Genomic DNA, 17,421 nt, shown 5'->3' with positions numbered 1-17,421 from the left:
TAGTGTGTGGTATTAGTGCATATTTATTCATCTTTTTTATTTATTCATTTATTTTTATCATAATCTATTAATATCTTGTGAATATGTTAAAGGTTTTTTTTTTTTTTTTTTCTTAATCACAATCTATTAATATTTCATGACTATGTTAAAGGTTGTTGTCAATGTTGTTTTTCCACTTAATCCCTTTCAGATCTGTTAATCCAAGTTTGAGTCCATTCTGTTGCTTAAATTAATATCTTGCAGTGGTTAAGAAAGTAACTAATTGAATATGACTAAAAGGAATTGATGTTCATGACTTTACAAATTGGAAATAACTAATAAAACACAATAAATGTATAGGTAAAGATATGAAGCAATATATATATATATATATATATATATATATATATATATATATATATATATATATATATATATATATATATATATATATATATATATATATATATATATATATATATATATATATATATATATATATATATATATATATATATGTAGATAGATAGAAAGATAGATAGATAGATATAGATATAAAGATATATTAATAATAATAGTAATGGGTAAATGTAAATGTATTGCCAGAACCAAACCACACTTACAGCTGGATAAACACACAAACATCTCAAAAAAAAAAAAAAAAAATTGGAATGTTTAAAAAAAAAAATGCCTTACAAATTAAGAAAATGAAAAAAAAAATATAATAAGAAATCTTATGAAAAAGGAAAAACTCAAGGAAAAAAAGCTTAGATACAAATAAAAAGAGAAGGTATGAAAGAAGCTATAAAAAAAAATGAAAAATATGAAAAAGGAAAAAAAAGCAACTTAGGTATATATATAGAGAGAGAAAAGTCATTATTATTGACTAAGTTTAGACATGTATAGAAAAAAAGAAATATGAAAGAAGTTTAAAAAGAAAAGTAAAAAAAAGATATGAAAAAAAGGAAAAATATTAGGTTATATATAGGATATATATATATATATATATATATATATATATATATATATATATATATATATATATATATATATATATATATATATATATGAGAGAGAAAAAATATCATTGACTAAATTATAGTTTTTAAGAGCAGAAAAAATGAAGGAATAAAACAACTTAGATATACATAAAAAAGAGAAAGAAAAAAAACTTACCATTGCTTATTTTTCCCATGCAGCGTCACAGGAAAGATGTGAGTAACTTTGACAAGCAGTTCACGTCGGAGCGGACTGAACTGACACCCACCGACAAGCTCTTCATGATGAACCTGGACCAGACTGAGTTCACGGGCTTCTCTTTCCTCAACCCAGAATACATCCAGCACGTCTAGACCCCAGACACCTCCTCTTCCTGTGTATAACCTGTGCGGTAACTCCCTGTATGTGTGTGTGTGTGTGTGTGTGTGTGTGTGTGTGTGTGTGTGTGTGTGAATTTTGTTATGTCAAGTTCTATTTTGTTTTTTGTCTTGTTTTATGAATATTGTTTGTTTTTCATTTTCTTGTAACATTTTTTTTTTTTTTTTTTTTTCCTATTGGTGAATGTTGTGTGTGTGTGTGTGTGTATGTTAGTTATCTCTTCTTAGTTTCTTCAGTTATGTGTATGTGTGTATGTCAAATTCAGTTATCTCCTATTTCTATCAATTTATCATTCATTTTCCTCTGTTATGAATGTATGTGAGTATGTATGTGTGTGTGTTTATGTGAGTGTTTTCTCCACTGCCCTATGAGCCAACCACTTGTTATGCTCCCACACTGGCTCATCTGTATAACATTGATACGTACTCTGTCCACAATGCCCTCTTGTATTAGTTCAAAAGCATCCAGTGTCATCCCTCTCATCCCTGTCAACCTCCAGATCTTAGCAGTGTTTAGTGTTCTCATTTCCACATTCAACTATTCGCCCATTTGATGAATGTTAAGACGCCAAACCAAAGATATAATATTATACATTATTCGCTTGGATGTTCGGCATTCAGTCTTGTAATAGTGTGAGATCGGTAGAATTTCCAGTAATGTTTCCCTTGTTGAAGTTTTTCCGCCTGGATGTATATAAGTTACCATTTCCCTGTTTGATACTATTGTCTGTCTCCCGATGAGCTTACGAGTCGAGGTGATGGGTAGACTATTGATGACACTGATGGTCGTGTTACCGTCATCATCGTGTGTTGCAAGGTGAAGGTGACGGTATTATGGTGTGTCATTATGGAGGTGTGATAGGGCTTTCTTCTCTCGGCTTAACATGGGAAGTCAGAATCATACAAGTGTTTCTAAAGGTGGGAAGTTATCTATGTTTTCTCAGCCTGATTAAAAAGGGTTGCTGGATCTGAGAAGTCTATAGTTTCTAGCTTTCTTTTCTCAGCTTAATGTGGGAAGTTAGAATCATACAAGTGTTTCTGAAGGTGGGAAGTTGTGTATGTTTCTCAGCCTGATTTAAAAGAGTTATATTGCTGGATTTGAGAATTCCATGTATACAGTTCCCAGCTTTATTTTCTCAGCTTAACGTGGGAAGTCAGAATCATACAAGTGTTTCTGAAGGTGGGTTATGTTTCCTTCAGGGAGATTATTAAGAGTAGTTACATTGCTGGAGTTGAGAATTACATTTACACAATTCCCAGCTAAGAATGAGTTAAGTGACAAGTTGTGAATGTTTCCAAAGCTGAGTTATAAGTTGTGTATTTTCCCCAGCCTGTAAAAGATAGTCAGCAGATTATGAGTTGAAGCTGAGAATTCCAGACTGCATACCATACATACCATACATATAATACATTCTCTCCCAGCATGAACTAGAGGCTTAGATGTCATGACTGTGCCCCAAGCTGTGAATTCTGAGCTTGTTGACTTTCACATTAATTAAAGGAAAGTTAATGGCATCACCAGTACTCTGCAGTGCACCATAAGCATTGTGGGTGATAGTGATTCCTCTCACAGCCTCTTATAGCAGGTTATGTCCCCTTGTCCACCCCCCCATACCCCCACAAGCGAGGGAAAGGACGCCGGCAGTGGCTGAGCTGCCTGGCAGTGGTGGTGGTGGCGGCTCGAGTCACTCTAGTCTGCCAGAAGCAGAATATCAAAAATGCATTCTATTCTGAGTGAGATTATCCAAAGCTGTTTACCAAAGGATGTTTATTTGTTTGTCCTCATAGTGTTAGAGTTTAAGGGAAGGAGATTGTGTACCATAGTGTACCAATGTGTGTGTACCAAAGTCTGTACCAAAGTGTGCTCTCTGTTAATTGTGTGTGGACAGTGTGTGCTGCTGCTGCTGCTGCAGTGTTGTGTCTGGCCAGGTGTTACCACCACAACAGTCAAACAATGGACAGCCTCCCTTAGTGAACCAGTCTTGCCAGAGGGAGGCCAGGTGGTCCATAGAGCATGGGGCATTTGTTGACACTCACATCAAAGTGCTTCCATACCAAAGGATGATGATGATGATGATGATGATGATGATGATGATGATGATGACGATGATGGCCGAACACTTTTGTAACATTTCCATGGGTAATGATTGTTAGTTCAGTACCATGACTCACTCTCTCTGCTGTCATAATGTTTCATGAACTGTTTATCTCAGCCATGTTACCAGTAATAATAATAACAATAATAATAATAATATTAATAATAATACTAATGATACATGTACAGACCCACCTACGGTTAAGATGTTGATATTATTGTTTCTCTCGTGAGTTACTCGTGCTGTCCGTGTGTTTACTCATCGCTGTTTTACTCAGCCAGTCGACATTAGGTGTAAGATTTGTGTATGTTTTCCCGCCAGTCTTGAGGAGTGTGCTGTTTCGTCTGTGAATTACAGAACCACATCGCTCCGTCTCACTCTCGCCGGCAAAGCTGCTCACACCACACTGCTGTCTCCACACCTCTGACTGCCGCCATTACCAACCTCATAAAGTGCTCTTGTATAGATCCATGTTATAATTGTGAAAGATAACATTCACCGTGCAGGTAATCAAATATTTAGTGGGGTTTTCTTTTGTACAAACAGTTTGATTTTTGTTTAATGAAATTGGCAAAGGTTATTCAAATGGACCTCTTCACAAGCACTCATAGGGATTAGTAAAGTCATTTGCCTTATTGTTCTGTGCATCATTACTGCTGTTACTTTTTCCTTCTTAACTGAAGCTAACCTAACCTAACTGATTCTCAGAAAAGAAGAAAGATTGTGGTGGTGATGAAGTACAGTGCATAAGAATGTGAGGTATGGTGGTCTTTGCAGTCTTACTTTGTTATGCTCCATTGTACAAGTATGATACAATTCTGTGTTACTTGTGGCAAGAAATACCTGTGTGGGTTTGTCAGCCAGAGTGAGACTTTGCGTGTAACAAAAAACATTCAGGCTCTTGCTCTTCAATGTTCCAGCACTATCTTGGCTGCATCTAACAGGCTCCAGCGTAAGTGACTGTGGATGTCAAGGACGTGTGTGTGGCTCCAGTGGTGGCTGTGACAAGGACAATGGTCCACCACCAGGGAGGAACACTCACCCTTGAAAGCAGTCTTGAGAGAGCTGAACTTTAGGGAGCATGAGTCTCTATCCTGTCTTGCAAGGAAGCTTCAGGCAATCAGAGGTGGAGTGAAGCAAGGTGTGTGTGTGTGTGTGTGTGTGTGTGTGTGTGTGTGTGTGTGTGTGTGTGTGTGTGTGTGTGTGTGTGGCGATGAGACGCATCCACTCGGAGAACATGTATTTCCCACCAATAGGAACACAGAACCTTCAGCAGTATTGGGCAGTACAATGTATCCTAAGTCACCTTGTAAAGATAAACTGCTCAGGTAAAACAATTTGCACCGTACTGTTAAAAAAGATCAAAGACTGAATTACCTCTCATCACTTCAGTTCATGGTTACCCTCACACAGAAAGACATGATAAATTAGGTATAAATAATGTTTTGTTTTTTCTTTTAGGATGGCTCAGGTTTCTGCCTCACTGAATATTACAGGGAATTAATTATTATGGAATGTTAGGGAAGTGTTGTACTGTGAGCATTAGTTGGAAAGTTAGTAGTGTTTTTGTTAATCTTGATCTTTATGTAGCATTTATTGGTGAGGATGTAAAGAGGAGAATTAAATTAGATTATGAGAACATGGAAGATGGAAATAGATATATGACTTTGAATGTGGGAAGGGAAAAAAAAATGTTTGGTGTGGATGTGAAGGGAGAAAACAATTGTAACTGAATGTGAAAGGAAAAAAGACATGATGTGAATGTGATGAAAAGAGAAAATGGTGTAAATGTAGAAAGGAGAAAGAATGCTTGATAGAAATATAGAAAAGAAAAGTATTTGATGTGAATGTGGAATAGAGAAAAACTATATTTGGTGTACTTGTGAAAGGGAAAAAACATAACATTTAACTGCAACTATGCTAGGAAAAAAAAGAGATAGAGAATAGAGAAAGGAAAAATTTGTGTTAGATAAATATAGAGAAAAATATGTAAATGTATAAGAGAAAGAATAGAAGTTGATCTGAATATATGAAGAAAGAAAGCAATGTACATTAATTTACACCACCAGATAAAAGATACCAGAAATTTTGTGCAGAATAGATTGAAAAGTAGATACAAATGTTGAAATGTGGTGCTTTGGTCAGCCAGAGTGAATAGTGAGAGAGAAGAGAGAGAGAAAGGAAGAGAGGAGTAAAGAGATATATAGAGATAGTAGTAGTTGTGGTGATGGTGGTAGATGAGTAAAAATGAGAGATGTTGGAAATGGTAGTTGTAATGGTGGTAGTGAATGAGTTAAAAAGATGTTGGTAGTGGTGGTGGTGGTGATGGCAGTGAATGAGTAAAGAAAATGAAGATGGTGGTAGTGATAGTATTGGTGGTGATGATGGTGGTGATAGTGGTAGGGAATGAGTAAACAAGATAAGATGTTGGTAGTGGTAGTGGTGATGGCAGTGAATGAGTAAAGAAAATAAAGATGCTAGTAGTGATAGTAGTGATGTTGATGGTGATGATGGTGGTGGTGAGCTCTACATCAAGTGACGACTGACAGGATTTTATACAGGGAGATACGAGTTGTCTTTTTCACCTGTAAATTAATAATGAAGTGTATAATTGTATATCTTGAGGAAATGTTGAATATTTTTGTGGTGTATCTGGTTCAGTCATTTGTATTTCACCCCCAAATGTTCAAGGCATGTCAGTGTTGTATAATTTCCTTAAGGGAGAAAGTCTGTAGTTCTTTTAATAACTCAGAAAACAATTATTTTAACCTGTTGAAATCTTGTTAATGTTTCAATAGTAACTACTTAGCTAGCCTTTTGATTACCGAAGAACATTCTCAAACTGCAGAATTCCCATTAATATTTCACTAGCAAACAAAAAAAAATGGTCGTGAACTTGAGAAATTTAATTGATATTTTTATCGTAGACATATACAAAAAACATTCTCAAACTGCAAAATCCCATTAACATTTCATTAGCAAATATTTAGCCATTCTTTTAGTCCACCAGAACTAAAACAAAAATGGTCGTGAGCTTCAGAAATCTTATTAATATTTCCAGCGTTAACATGTAAAAAAAAATACTCAAACTGCAGAAATCCCATTAATATTTCAATAGCAAACATTTAGCTATTTTTTTAGTGTGCCATAAAAAAATGGTCATGAACTTGAGAAATTTCACTAATATTTTCATCATAGATATATAAAACAAAAAAAAAACATTCTCAAACTGCGGAAATCCTATTAATATTTCAGTAACAAACATTTAGCTATTCTTTTAATCCACCAGAAAAAAAATGGTTGTGAACTTGAGAAATTTCATTAATATTTCTATCGTATACAAAAAAAAAAAAAAAAAATCTCAAACTGCAGAAATTCTATAACATTTCAGTAGCAAACATTTAGCCTTTCTTTAAGTGTACCAGAAAAAAAAATGTCTTGAACTTGAGAAATTTTGTTAATATTTCCATAGTAGAACCGTGTATAGAAGCTCTCTGGACCAGCCACCACTCACGCTGTGCAATAAACAAACGTGCTAAAGAGTCTTGCTTCTCGCGGTTCATCAGAGGAAGCATTGAGTTCTAGTCACCAGGAATCCAAACTGTTATCCTTTAAGTCTCTAGTCACGGATAAACTTTCAGACTCTCCTTGTTAGACTAGCATTGGTGTGGCGTGTTCTGCAGTGTAGAGGAAACATGACTTGTAGCCTTTTCTTCTCTATTAGGATGAGAGGGTGTATACAGTTTAAGTCTCAATTCTGTCTTATCTGAATCAAGTGTAAGATGTAACTAATTCCTCCTATTCTTTGTCAGTTTAAAAGGAAAACAAAACAATCAAAATGACCTTGTGAAATGTTGCTTTGATATATTTTTTGCAAGACTGAGAAGATGGAAAAATTTATGATAACTTAAAACTTTATGACAATTGTTTTTAATTAACTTTTGTCTGATTTTGATATATAGTATACTTTAAACTTTTTTCATGTGTGTCTAGAGCATAAAAAGTTTAGAATGAGGTTGAAAATTATATGTTCTCTACTCTATTTTCATCTAACTAAGGAAATCATGACTTTAAATTAATTTCTTGTGTTTTGAAACATGAAAAAAGGCCCAAAATGGAGATAAAAATTAAACAGCAAAAAAAGCAACGTGTGGGAATCTAAACCTCACTTCTCCAGAAACTGACATTACATAGAGCAACATCATCTATTTGCTACCTAGGGCGTGCATCTTCTCAATGTTTCTTTGCTGCGTACATACACCTTCCCAATGTGCCGAGATTATATTAAACTGACACCTTCCTCCAATAAGTGAATGCTGTGTGGAGTGGCCAGCTGTAGGGGTCTTTGTAGGATGTGCAACTTTCAGCCTGTATAGCGTAATATTCCCCCAAGTAAATTTTCACTCGTAAATATTCCACCTGTAAGATTTCCGCTACCAAAATTTGTTCGCTTGATTTGATAGTTTTTTTTTATGCAAACTTTCTTACTTTCTTTCAAATTCTATGCCTCCTTCTTTCTCCTTCCTTTTAATTTCAATCTTCTTTATTCCACATTTTGCCTACTCCCTCCCTCCTTTCTTTCTTCCTCTTCCTCGTGACTCCTTGCTTCCTTCTTCCTTCCTCTTCCTCATGACTCCTTTCCTTCTTCCTATCTTCTTCCTCCTCTTGACTCCATTTCTCTCTTTCCTGTACCATACTAGTATTAATTCCCCAATACTAGACTTTTTTATGTAGGATGAACACTGGCAACAAAATTAAAAGGGACAGAAAAAGGCCCACTGAAATGCTGGTCCTAAACAGAATAAAGAAAACAGACAAAAATTGAAGGATAAATGTCTTGAAACTTCCCTCCTGAAATTGGAAAACTGTACAGGATGAGGGATTATTCTTATAGGGGAAGTCTTTCAGTGTGGAGTGTTTGTGGGTGTGGATTAATGGGGTGGAGTTTTCATAGAGGCAGCGTCCCCTGTGATGAGATACTTAGCATCTTTTTACTACGATATCTTAGTGTATATTCCTGAAGTCAAGTGTTTGGTGTGTCCAGTTAAGGTGTAGATGAGGGCAAGCAGGTGTGTTTCATTATGTAGCTACCATGGTCTGTGTACCTTTACCCCCTCCCTGTGCTTCCCTCACCTCTCCCAGGGATCGAGGGTGGCCAGGTGGTGTGCATTAGCTAGCTAGTGAGGGTGAGTGGTCTGCTGCCCCGCCGCCCCGTCTCCCCCTCACCTGTCCCGCGCTGCATCCTGGGCTGTGATGGAAGGTGAAATTCATGTTCAAGTTTGCAGTTCTGGTTTTCACTATTCTTGGCTGAGTTGTTGCAAGATGTGAAGAATTCCTATTGCTCTTTGTAAATTTGAAAGGAAGACTGGGAAAGTACTGCTTAAGTCCGTTTTTTATAAGAATAAATTGATAATAATTATATAATTAATAATAATGATAATTGATAAAAATTGCTAGAACATATTGCAGAAAGCTTTAACTAAATATTATGTATCATTTAACTTTCCTTTCCGTATTTTTTTTTTTTTTTTTTTTTTTCTTTAAGTTGAGAATGATGAAACAAGATGGCAAGATTCTAATTACAACACTGATGGAGCTCTGACCAAGTACTAAACCTTAATTAAACTAGTGTCTCATCTTTCCTCTTTCCTTTGCAATGCCAAGAGTGGTGAAACAAGATAACAACACTAATTATTAACAAGGTCAGCCCAGGTCACTTGAGGTCAGGTGACTGGTGGGGCGGGTCACCCTGTCTGTTGCCTATGGATTTTGTCTTGTTTTGAGTCGTTTATGGAGTGTTTGGGGTCAACTGTGTGACCTCCAAACCCCACCTCCAGCAACATCTGTGACCTGTGTGTGTGTGTGCATATGGGTATGTGTGTCAAGAGAGGAATGGAGACTTGTGTATGTGTGTACATGCCTCAAGATTAATTAAGTTGTGTGTGTGTGTGTGTGTGTGTGTGTGTGTGTGTGTGTGTGTGTGTGTGTGTGTCATTAATCATAAGCATTCTCCTTCAAGTTCCTTCATTACCAAATCAAACACTGATGTGAATCATTTCCAATAGCCGGGAGTGGAAGAAGTGAAAAAGACTTGACTGTTTTGACATGTGAGTTAACCTAAGTTTGATTTGAAGTAGTTAAGAGAAGAGAATTAATGATTAGATATATTTGATTATTTAAGAGAATAATAAGTCAAATTTTTAAGATCAGGGTCTGTGTGAGTGGAGAGAAAGAATGGAAGTGTGAAAGGAAGATTAGAAGAAAAATAAGTATGATAATTTAATAAGACATCTTTTTATGCCTCAGCAAGAGAAAAAAATCATAGTATGTGTATATCACTTTCCTGTTCTCACTCCATCATCCATACTAATATAGATCTCAAAGTGACGGATTCTCAAACTCTTCTTCATCCTCCCTCGACTCCCTTCAAAGGACTGTGGTGGCAGGAGGGGCTTTCAGGGGCACTCTCATGACTCTAGTGATAGTCTGGCAATGATCCCATGTGAGCGAGGAGAGCCCCTTGAGAACCTGTCTGTCTGTGCAGGCTGGTGGAGGTAGTGGTGGTGGTGGTGGGGTGAAGTGTTTGAGTGTGCGGAACTGAGACGCTTCAAAGAGTTCTTCTCACCTGTTAACAAAGTGTATATTACCTACTGTAGCCTAAGGATAAGCAAAGAATACTACTTCATCTCATGTGAGAGAAAAAAAAGTATTATATATGTGTCAACTTTTTATAGAGATTTCTAAGTGGTACTACTACTACTACTTTTACTACTACTGTTGCTACTAGTAATCCTACACTAATGTTACTACTACTATTATTGTTTCCCATTCTGTGCAGCCAAACCTTTCAGCGACGTACATAAAGAACCCAAAATAAATAATCCAATCCAGAGGTAGTTGGACGACATTCCTTGTTCCGTAGCCTCCCAGTAACGCAGTGCACAAGGTTTGTTTCTGTTGTGTTTGCTGTTGCAGTAATGTTTGCCGTACAGAGGGAGAAGCGTAATTACACAATCCAGTGCCGTAGGTGGCGTGGGGCCGGCCCGGGCACCTCCCATGTGCTGTTTCCCTCCCAGCTGTTACTCGCTGCACCCTCCCTCACTCCCTCCCTCTCACTCTCTCACTGTGATCTTTGTGTGAGTGACAGTTGCCTTGAATATTAATAGGGGGAAAGAAGCCACAGGAAAAAGATCTGTCACTCCGGTGTGGTGGCTCGTGGTGTACTTTATTATTTGGAGGTGAAAATAGGAAAAGAAAGACTAGTAAATGAAGAAGTAAATGATGATAATAGATATGGCTTCAAACAGCAATAGTACATGACACTTGCCAGAAGAACTCTTGTTATAAGGGAGTAAAATGGTAAGGTAATATTTTTTGAAAGATAGTTATGTATACAGTATTCTGAAATGTAGAAGATCCTCGTTGATAATTTTTGAAGACCTCCATGTACAGTGAAAGAAGAATGCATATGTAAGAGACAATATTCATTCTTTTATTTCTGCAAAGCCTTCGCACAGTGATAGATGATGATGTGCGAGAAACAAGCATTATTCATTTATATGTTTCCCAAAGATCTAACACAGTGAGAGAAGAATTTCTCCAAGACCTACAGTGAGAGATGATATACGAGAAACAAGTTTTTTTTTATGTATGTTTCCCAAAAATCTTAACACAGTGAGAGAAGAATTAATGTGTAGGAAAAATATTCATTCTTTCATTTCTCTAAGACCTACAGTGAGAGATGATATGCGGGAAACAAGTTTTTTTCAATATATGTTTCTCCGAGATGTTAGCACAGTGAGAGGCATTGATGAGGCGTGGGAGACAAGGGAGGGTGTGAGGCGTGCAGACAAGGGTGACCAGCACTGTGAGTGAGCCAGAACAAGCTGTCCACACCCAATCTGTAGCTTCCTTCCTGTCCCCTCCCACGGGATCCACAAGGTGCCTGAATGCTCCCACACTCCTTCCTACCACTGCCTCACCTCACCTAACCTTCCTACCACTGCCTCACTTCATCTCACTTCACCTAATCTAACCTGACTTAACTTAACCTAACTTGACCAACCTGACCTGACTTAACTTGACCTCATCTAACCAAACAACCTAATCTACTGTCTTTACCTGATCAAACTAAACCTTTACTGTTTTCTCTAACGTAACCTAACCTAACCTAACTTTATCTCATCTAACTAAAAAAAAACTTCATCTGTTGTCTTGTCTAACCTAACGAGCCTAATTTTACCTCATCAAACTAAACAAACATAACTTTATTTAATTTTATTGTCTAACCTAACCTAACCTGACCTGCACTTTTGTATATATTATAATTGGTACGAGAAAAAATAAGGATAAAAGTAGTATAATTTAACTATACTTATTCATACCTACTGCCTTAACTTAGCCTAACTTATCCTAACGTAACTTAACCATATTCTCTTTTAACCTAATCTCTCCTTACCTATCGTACTAACCTAACCTAATCTTATCTCTTATATGACTTAACCTAACCTATCCATACTTATCCATACCTACTGCCTTAACTTAACCAATTTTATCCTAACCTAACCTAAACATACTTTCTTAACCTAGTCTCTCCTTACCTATTGTATTAACCTAACTTGATCTTATCTTTTATATAATTTAACCTAATTTGACTGTAGCTATCCTTACATACTGCCTTAACTTAACCTAACTTATCCTAACCTAACCTAGTCATGTTCTTTCTTATCCTAATCTATCCTTACTGTAACTTAATCTTATCTTTTATATAATTTAACCTAATTTGACTGTAGCTATCCTTACATACTGCCTTAACTTAGCCTAACTTATCCTAACTTAACTTTATCCCCCATTATGCCGCCACTGCCACCCTATGCATTACTTGAGTCATTCCAGTCAAGTTAAGTTCACACTACTAAGCTCTAAGTTTGTGTTATCCTCTCTGTTGCATGCTGGGACTAAGTTTGTATCAAGTCAAAAGAAATTAAGTTGTATTCCTGTGTTTCTGAAAGTTGGAAAGTGACGAGTTATTTTTATGGTCTGTTTAGTAAAAGGTTTGTGTTTATTCCAAGTGTGACTATATTTTGTTGAGTTTCTGATTGGCTACAGTGAATAAAATGAATTTGCTCTGTTTGTCTATTGTGAGTAGTGCATTTCACTTTATTTCAAGGTCTTGTGGTAGTTTTTATCGTTACGGAAAGGTCACTCCATATGGTGTTAATTCTCTTTTATTTCCTCTATTCTAGTGTGACATGCATTTAAGTTTATTCCAAGCCAGTGTGATTAAGTTTATTAAGTTTTTTTGAAAGGTCACAATCAGTAAGGTGGATTTTCTTTTTTTCTTCTACAGTGAAAGAATACATTTAAGTTTATACCAAGCCAGTGTGATCAAGTTTTATTAAGTTCTGAAAGGCCACAATAAGGCAATTCTTTTCTTTTTGTCTATAGTAAAAAAATGAATTATTCCAAGCCAGTGTGACTAAGTTTTATTATTTCTTTCTTTTCTCTATAGTAAAAGAATGCATTTAAGTTTATTCCAAGGTAGTGTGACCAAGTTTTATTCCCAGTTATGTGAGCTTAAGTCTTTGTTGGTTCTTCCTTTATATGAGACAGTGGGATCAAGTCTCATTCCAGCGATGACAGAAGTGTTAACCTTGCTTCATTCTCGCCTTAGTTGTTATTCAATGGAGAGAAAATGTGAGAAGCTGAAGTTAATTTGTTCTATTCCATTATATTAAGTTGTGTATCAATCCCATTCCATTAAAATTAAGAAACATATCCTATTAATTCCACTCGTTTTTCTTTTTTAATAGTTTCCAGTTAACCTTCAATGAAATTTCACTGTAATCATATTTTTTCTGTATTTATTTGTGATGTCTTTCTCTCTTCTGTTCCATCAAGATCAATAAAGGAGTCAATGATCCTACAATGGCAGTTTTAATAGTTTCAAAAAGGCATAAATTGTACATGAATTTCTGTGGCATTTGTCACCTTCACTTTACCCACAAAACAGTTCCTTTAATCCACTGTTTTGATTTTCCAGCTTACTTTCTGTTTCTTGTATTATTTCTCAGTCTCTTGTGATCTTCCTTACTTGCTCCTTCTGCCCTATTCTTTAGTTTTTTCTCGTGACAATCTTAAATTTGTTACCCAGTATTTTTTATTTCCTTATTAGCTTTCTCCTTTTTCCTATTATTTTTCAATTTCCTGTGCTCTTCCTTAATTTCTCCTCGTCTCATCCTTTTGTTTGCTCTCTGGGTGATCTTAAATTTATTGCCCAGTATTTTGATTTCCATGCTAACTTTCTCCTTTTTCCTATTATTTTTCAATTTCCTGTGATCTTCCTTAAATTTTTCCTCTATTAATCTTTAGTTTCCTCTGTCGGATCTTAAATTTTACATAAAAGTCTTGATATTCCAACTTTCATTCCTGTTATTCTTATTATTTCCTCACCATCTTCTATTTCTCCCTCTCATAGCTTTACACAAATGAATATGCCACTCCTCACCCCTCCTATTACTCCAGCATTTCCCTGACATAACCTTCCTTCAGTATACTATCATTAAATCAGAACAAATTTTAACATCCTTCCCTCACTCTGGCATCTTGTCCGTCCCCTCCCGGTAAATACATAGTCTATAGATCCACCCCATAAACCTCCCATAAGGTATTCCGTAAGACCTAAACCTAACCTAACCTTAGCGAATGATATTTTTATAAAGTATTTTTACGTAGGGAGTTTTGAAGAAGAATTTAGCAGACATAGCACGGCAAGACGACAACTGAGAACTGTGTGTTTGGAGGAGTGTTGGGGTTTGCGTTTGTTTTTGGTGCGTGTGTGTTTGTAGGAGTGTGTGAGTGTGTATGTGTGTGTATGAGTGTGTGTGTATTAGTTTGTGCATGTGTGTGTGTTTGTCAGTGTGTTTGTATTTTCAAGTGCCTCAGGTTACTAAGTTTTTGTTTTCTTTTAAGTCTTTATAGCTATTTATATTTTTCTTCCTTCTCTTTTATTTATTTAACTTAGATTGGCAGATTATTCTTTCATATTCTGTAATGGTGCTCATTTGTGGTATTATTATTATCATCATTATTATTACACGTTAAACTGTTAATGCTTCTATTTATAACTGTGTACCAGGAGTGCTGATATTTGTGCAGCTTGAGTCATTCTGTTGTGAAGCACTGCACCACCAAAGACTAACAGTGCTGCTGCAACGTTAGACAGTAAAAATGTAGCCGCCTCTATTTTTGTTACCTGATTTACTTTCCATCAAACTAAAGTAACCTGATGCAAGGAACAACAAACACATGCACACATACACACTCACAAACACACATATACACACACATACAGACACACTTCACACTCACGCACATACATGGAAAGTGTGTTTGTAGAGAGTTAAAAAGGAAATCATTGGCATTTTTTTCGTATCACATTTTTTACCCGCGAGATAAAAAAAAAAAAAAATTAACTTTTTCTTCTACAATTCTGATGTGGAGTGGAAAAAAAGAGAAAAAAAAAATGGAAACTCATCATAAGTTTTCACCTTCCATGACTCTTGAACATTCCAATAGTTGTACGTGTGTATGTCCATCTCTCCATCTCTTCCGAACCCCTTAAAGATCCCAGTGATAACAATAGAGTCAGTTGTGTGCATTCAGACATACAGACAAACCCAGAAGTGACAGATTTCACTAACATTCATTCTGTTTCTCTTTCCATTTTCTTTTGTGTTGAGTGTTGATTGGTCTTGGGTATTTTCAAAGATTCTGCAGATTATTGGTGTTCTCAATGGTGTGTTTGTGATTCCAGTGACAGTCAAGAGGTTTATATCAAGCTGTAGTGGAAGTTATCAGTGTTTCTAAGGATGTTTTTCTTGAATTTAATGATACTGTAGGTCAGCAAAGGATTATAAACCCTGAATAGACTTAAAAAAGTTGTTAGTGTTTCCAAGGGTGTTCTCATGAGAGTTATAATAGTTCAACAAGGATTCTACAGCTTAAACAGGCTGTAGTGAAAGGCATTGATGTTTATATGGTTCTAGTGATAGTTCAGCCAAGAATTCTACATCTCTAACAGGCTGTAGTGGAAGTTATTAGTGTTTTTCAATTGTTTTTGTCACTATTATAGCTACACAGGTCTACATCATTGGGAAAAACAAGAGCATTGCTGAGAACCTGACCAATGATATGTGTCGCCTCTGAACACAATCCAGACAAGAAAACAAAAACACAATTAGAGAAAAAGATGCTTTGTTTTGAAATCTGCCCCATCACTTCTGGCTTGTACTGTGCACCACCTAACCATGTGTAATGTTAAGCTCGATACTCACTTTCTGCCTTGAATGTATTGACTACTATGTATAACTCAGTCTCTCAGTATTCCTTGCAATAGTGTACCGGGGGACGAGGCGCTGCTCTAACCCCCAACAAGTGTATAGATAGAGAGGGTGTCCCAAATGCCTCAGTGTATTATGAGAGTATACAGTAAGTAGACACACTGCATCATACGTATTAAATAATTTACATCCCTCTCTTGTATACTGGATAAATTGCCCTTAAGTGAAGAAATATGCTTTTTTAGTATAATATTGTGTTGTATTGTGTAAATTAATTGTTTTTACCCTTCTCTAGTATACTGGAGAGATAAAAACCCCTTGTATGAAGAAATTGTGTATTTTTAGTATCCCATTGCATTGTATTGTACAAGTCACCTGTTTTAACCCTCAAGTGGCAAAAATATGTTATTTTAGTATCAGATTGCAATGTTGTGTAAATGACTCGTTTTTGCCATCTCTCGCCTACCAGAGTGATTAAAAAGCCCTCAAGTGGCAAAGTAAGACATGTTTTTAGTATCATGTAAATCAATTGTTTGTACCTTCTCTCTCATATACTGAAGTGATATGTGCCCTTGAGTGGTGAAGTAACATGTTTGTTAGTACCCACACTGTTATTATGTAAATCGCTAGTTTCTACCCTTCCTTGTTACCAGAGAGGAGTGAGTCAGTAACCCTTGAGTGGCTGGCTTTGACATTTTTTCCATAACTGTATTGAAATGTTCTTGTTTATTCCTGTGTGTTTGTGTGTCCAGTGTGTTGAGGCCCTTGAGTGGTGGGTTTTGTTTGGTTATTTTGTTTTTATGTATGATGGGAAATCTGGCCAAGGGCAACAAAAATTATGAAACAAAAAGGGCCCACTTAGATGCCAGTCCCCAAGTTGCTCTGTGTTTGTTTCAGTGAGCAGAAGTGAAGGAAGTAGCAAGCGTTCTGTGTGTGTGTGTGTGTGTGTGTGTGTGTGTGTGTGTGTGTGTGTGTGTGTGTGTGTGTGTGTGTGTGTGTGTGTGAAGTTTACCTCCATGTTAAGGGTGTTTTTATAGTTTATATATATCATGGTTTGCTTTTGTAAATGTTATCGTGAAAACTGAGTGATAAAAAAAGCTATATGATTTTGTATACATACGTACGTACATCAATATATTCTTTTGTAAAGGTTAAGATAAGGAGAGAGAGAAAGAGAGAGTAATTATCTTATATACATATGCTAATATTTTCTTTTATATGTGTTAAGAAGAAAGGGAAATCAGTTATCTCATCTATATACATCAATATCAATATCCTCTTTTCTAAATGCCAAGAAAAAAAAACAATGATTTTATATACGTATATTCTCTTTTGTAAACATTGACAAAAAAAAAGAAAAACATGTAGTATATCAATATTTGCTTGATTTCTGTAAATGTTAAACAGAAAATGAGAATGAACTTTTATTATAAGCATACCAAGACAGTTTGTGTGTGTGTGTGTGTGTGTGTGTGTGTGTGTGTGTGTGTGTGTGTGTGTGTGTGTGTGAGCGAGCTGAGTGGAGTACAGGCAGAGTGGTGCAGTGAAGCCTTGAAGAATGAGAATATACAGTGAGTTTTGTGATGAGTTGACTTAGTGACAAACAACAGGGTGAAATGAGATACAGTG

Source organism: Portunus trituberculatus, chromosome 4 (genome assembly GCF_017591435.1).
Source record: "Portunus trituberculatus isolate SZX2019 chromosome 4, ASM1759143v1, whole genome shotgun sequence".
Classification (NCBI taxonomy): domain Eukaryota; kingdom Metazoa; phylum Arthropoda; class Malacostraca; order Decapoda; family Portunidae; genus Portunus; species Portunus trituberculatus.
This window is presented reverse-complemented; position numbering follows the sequence as displayed.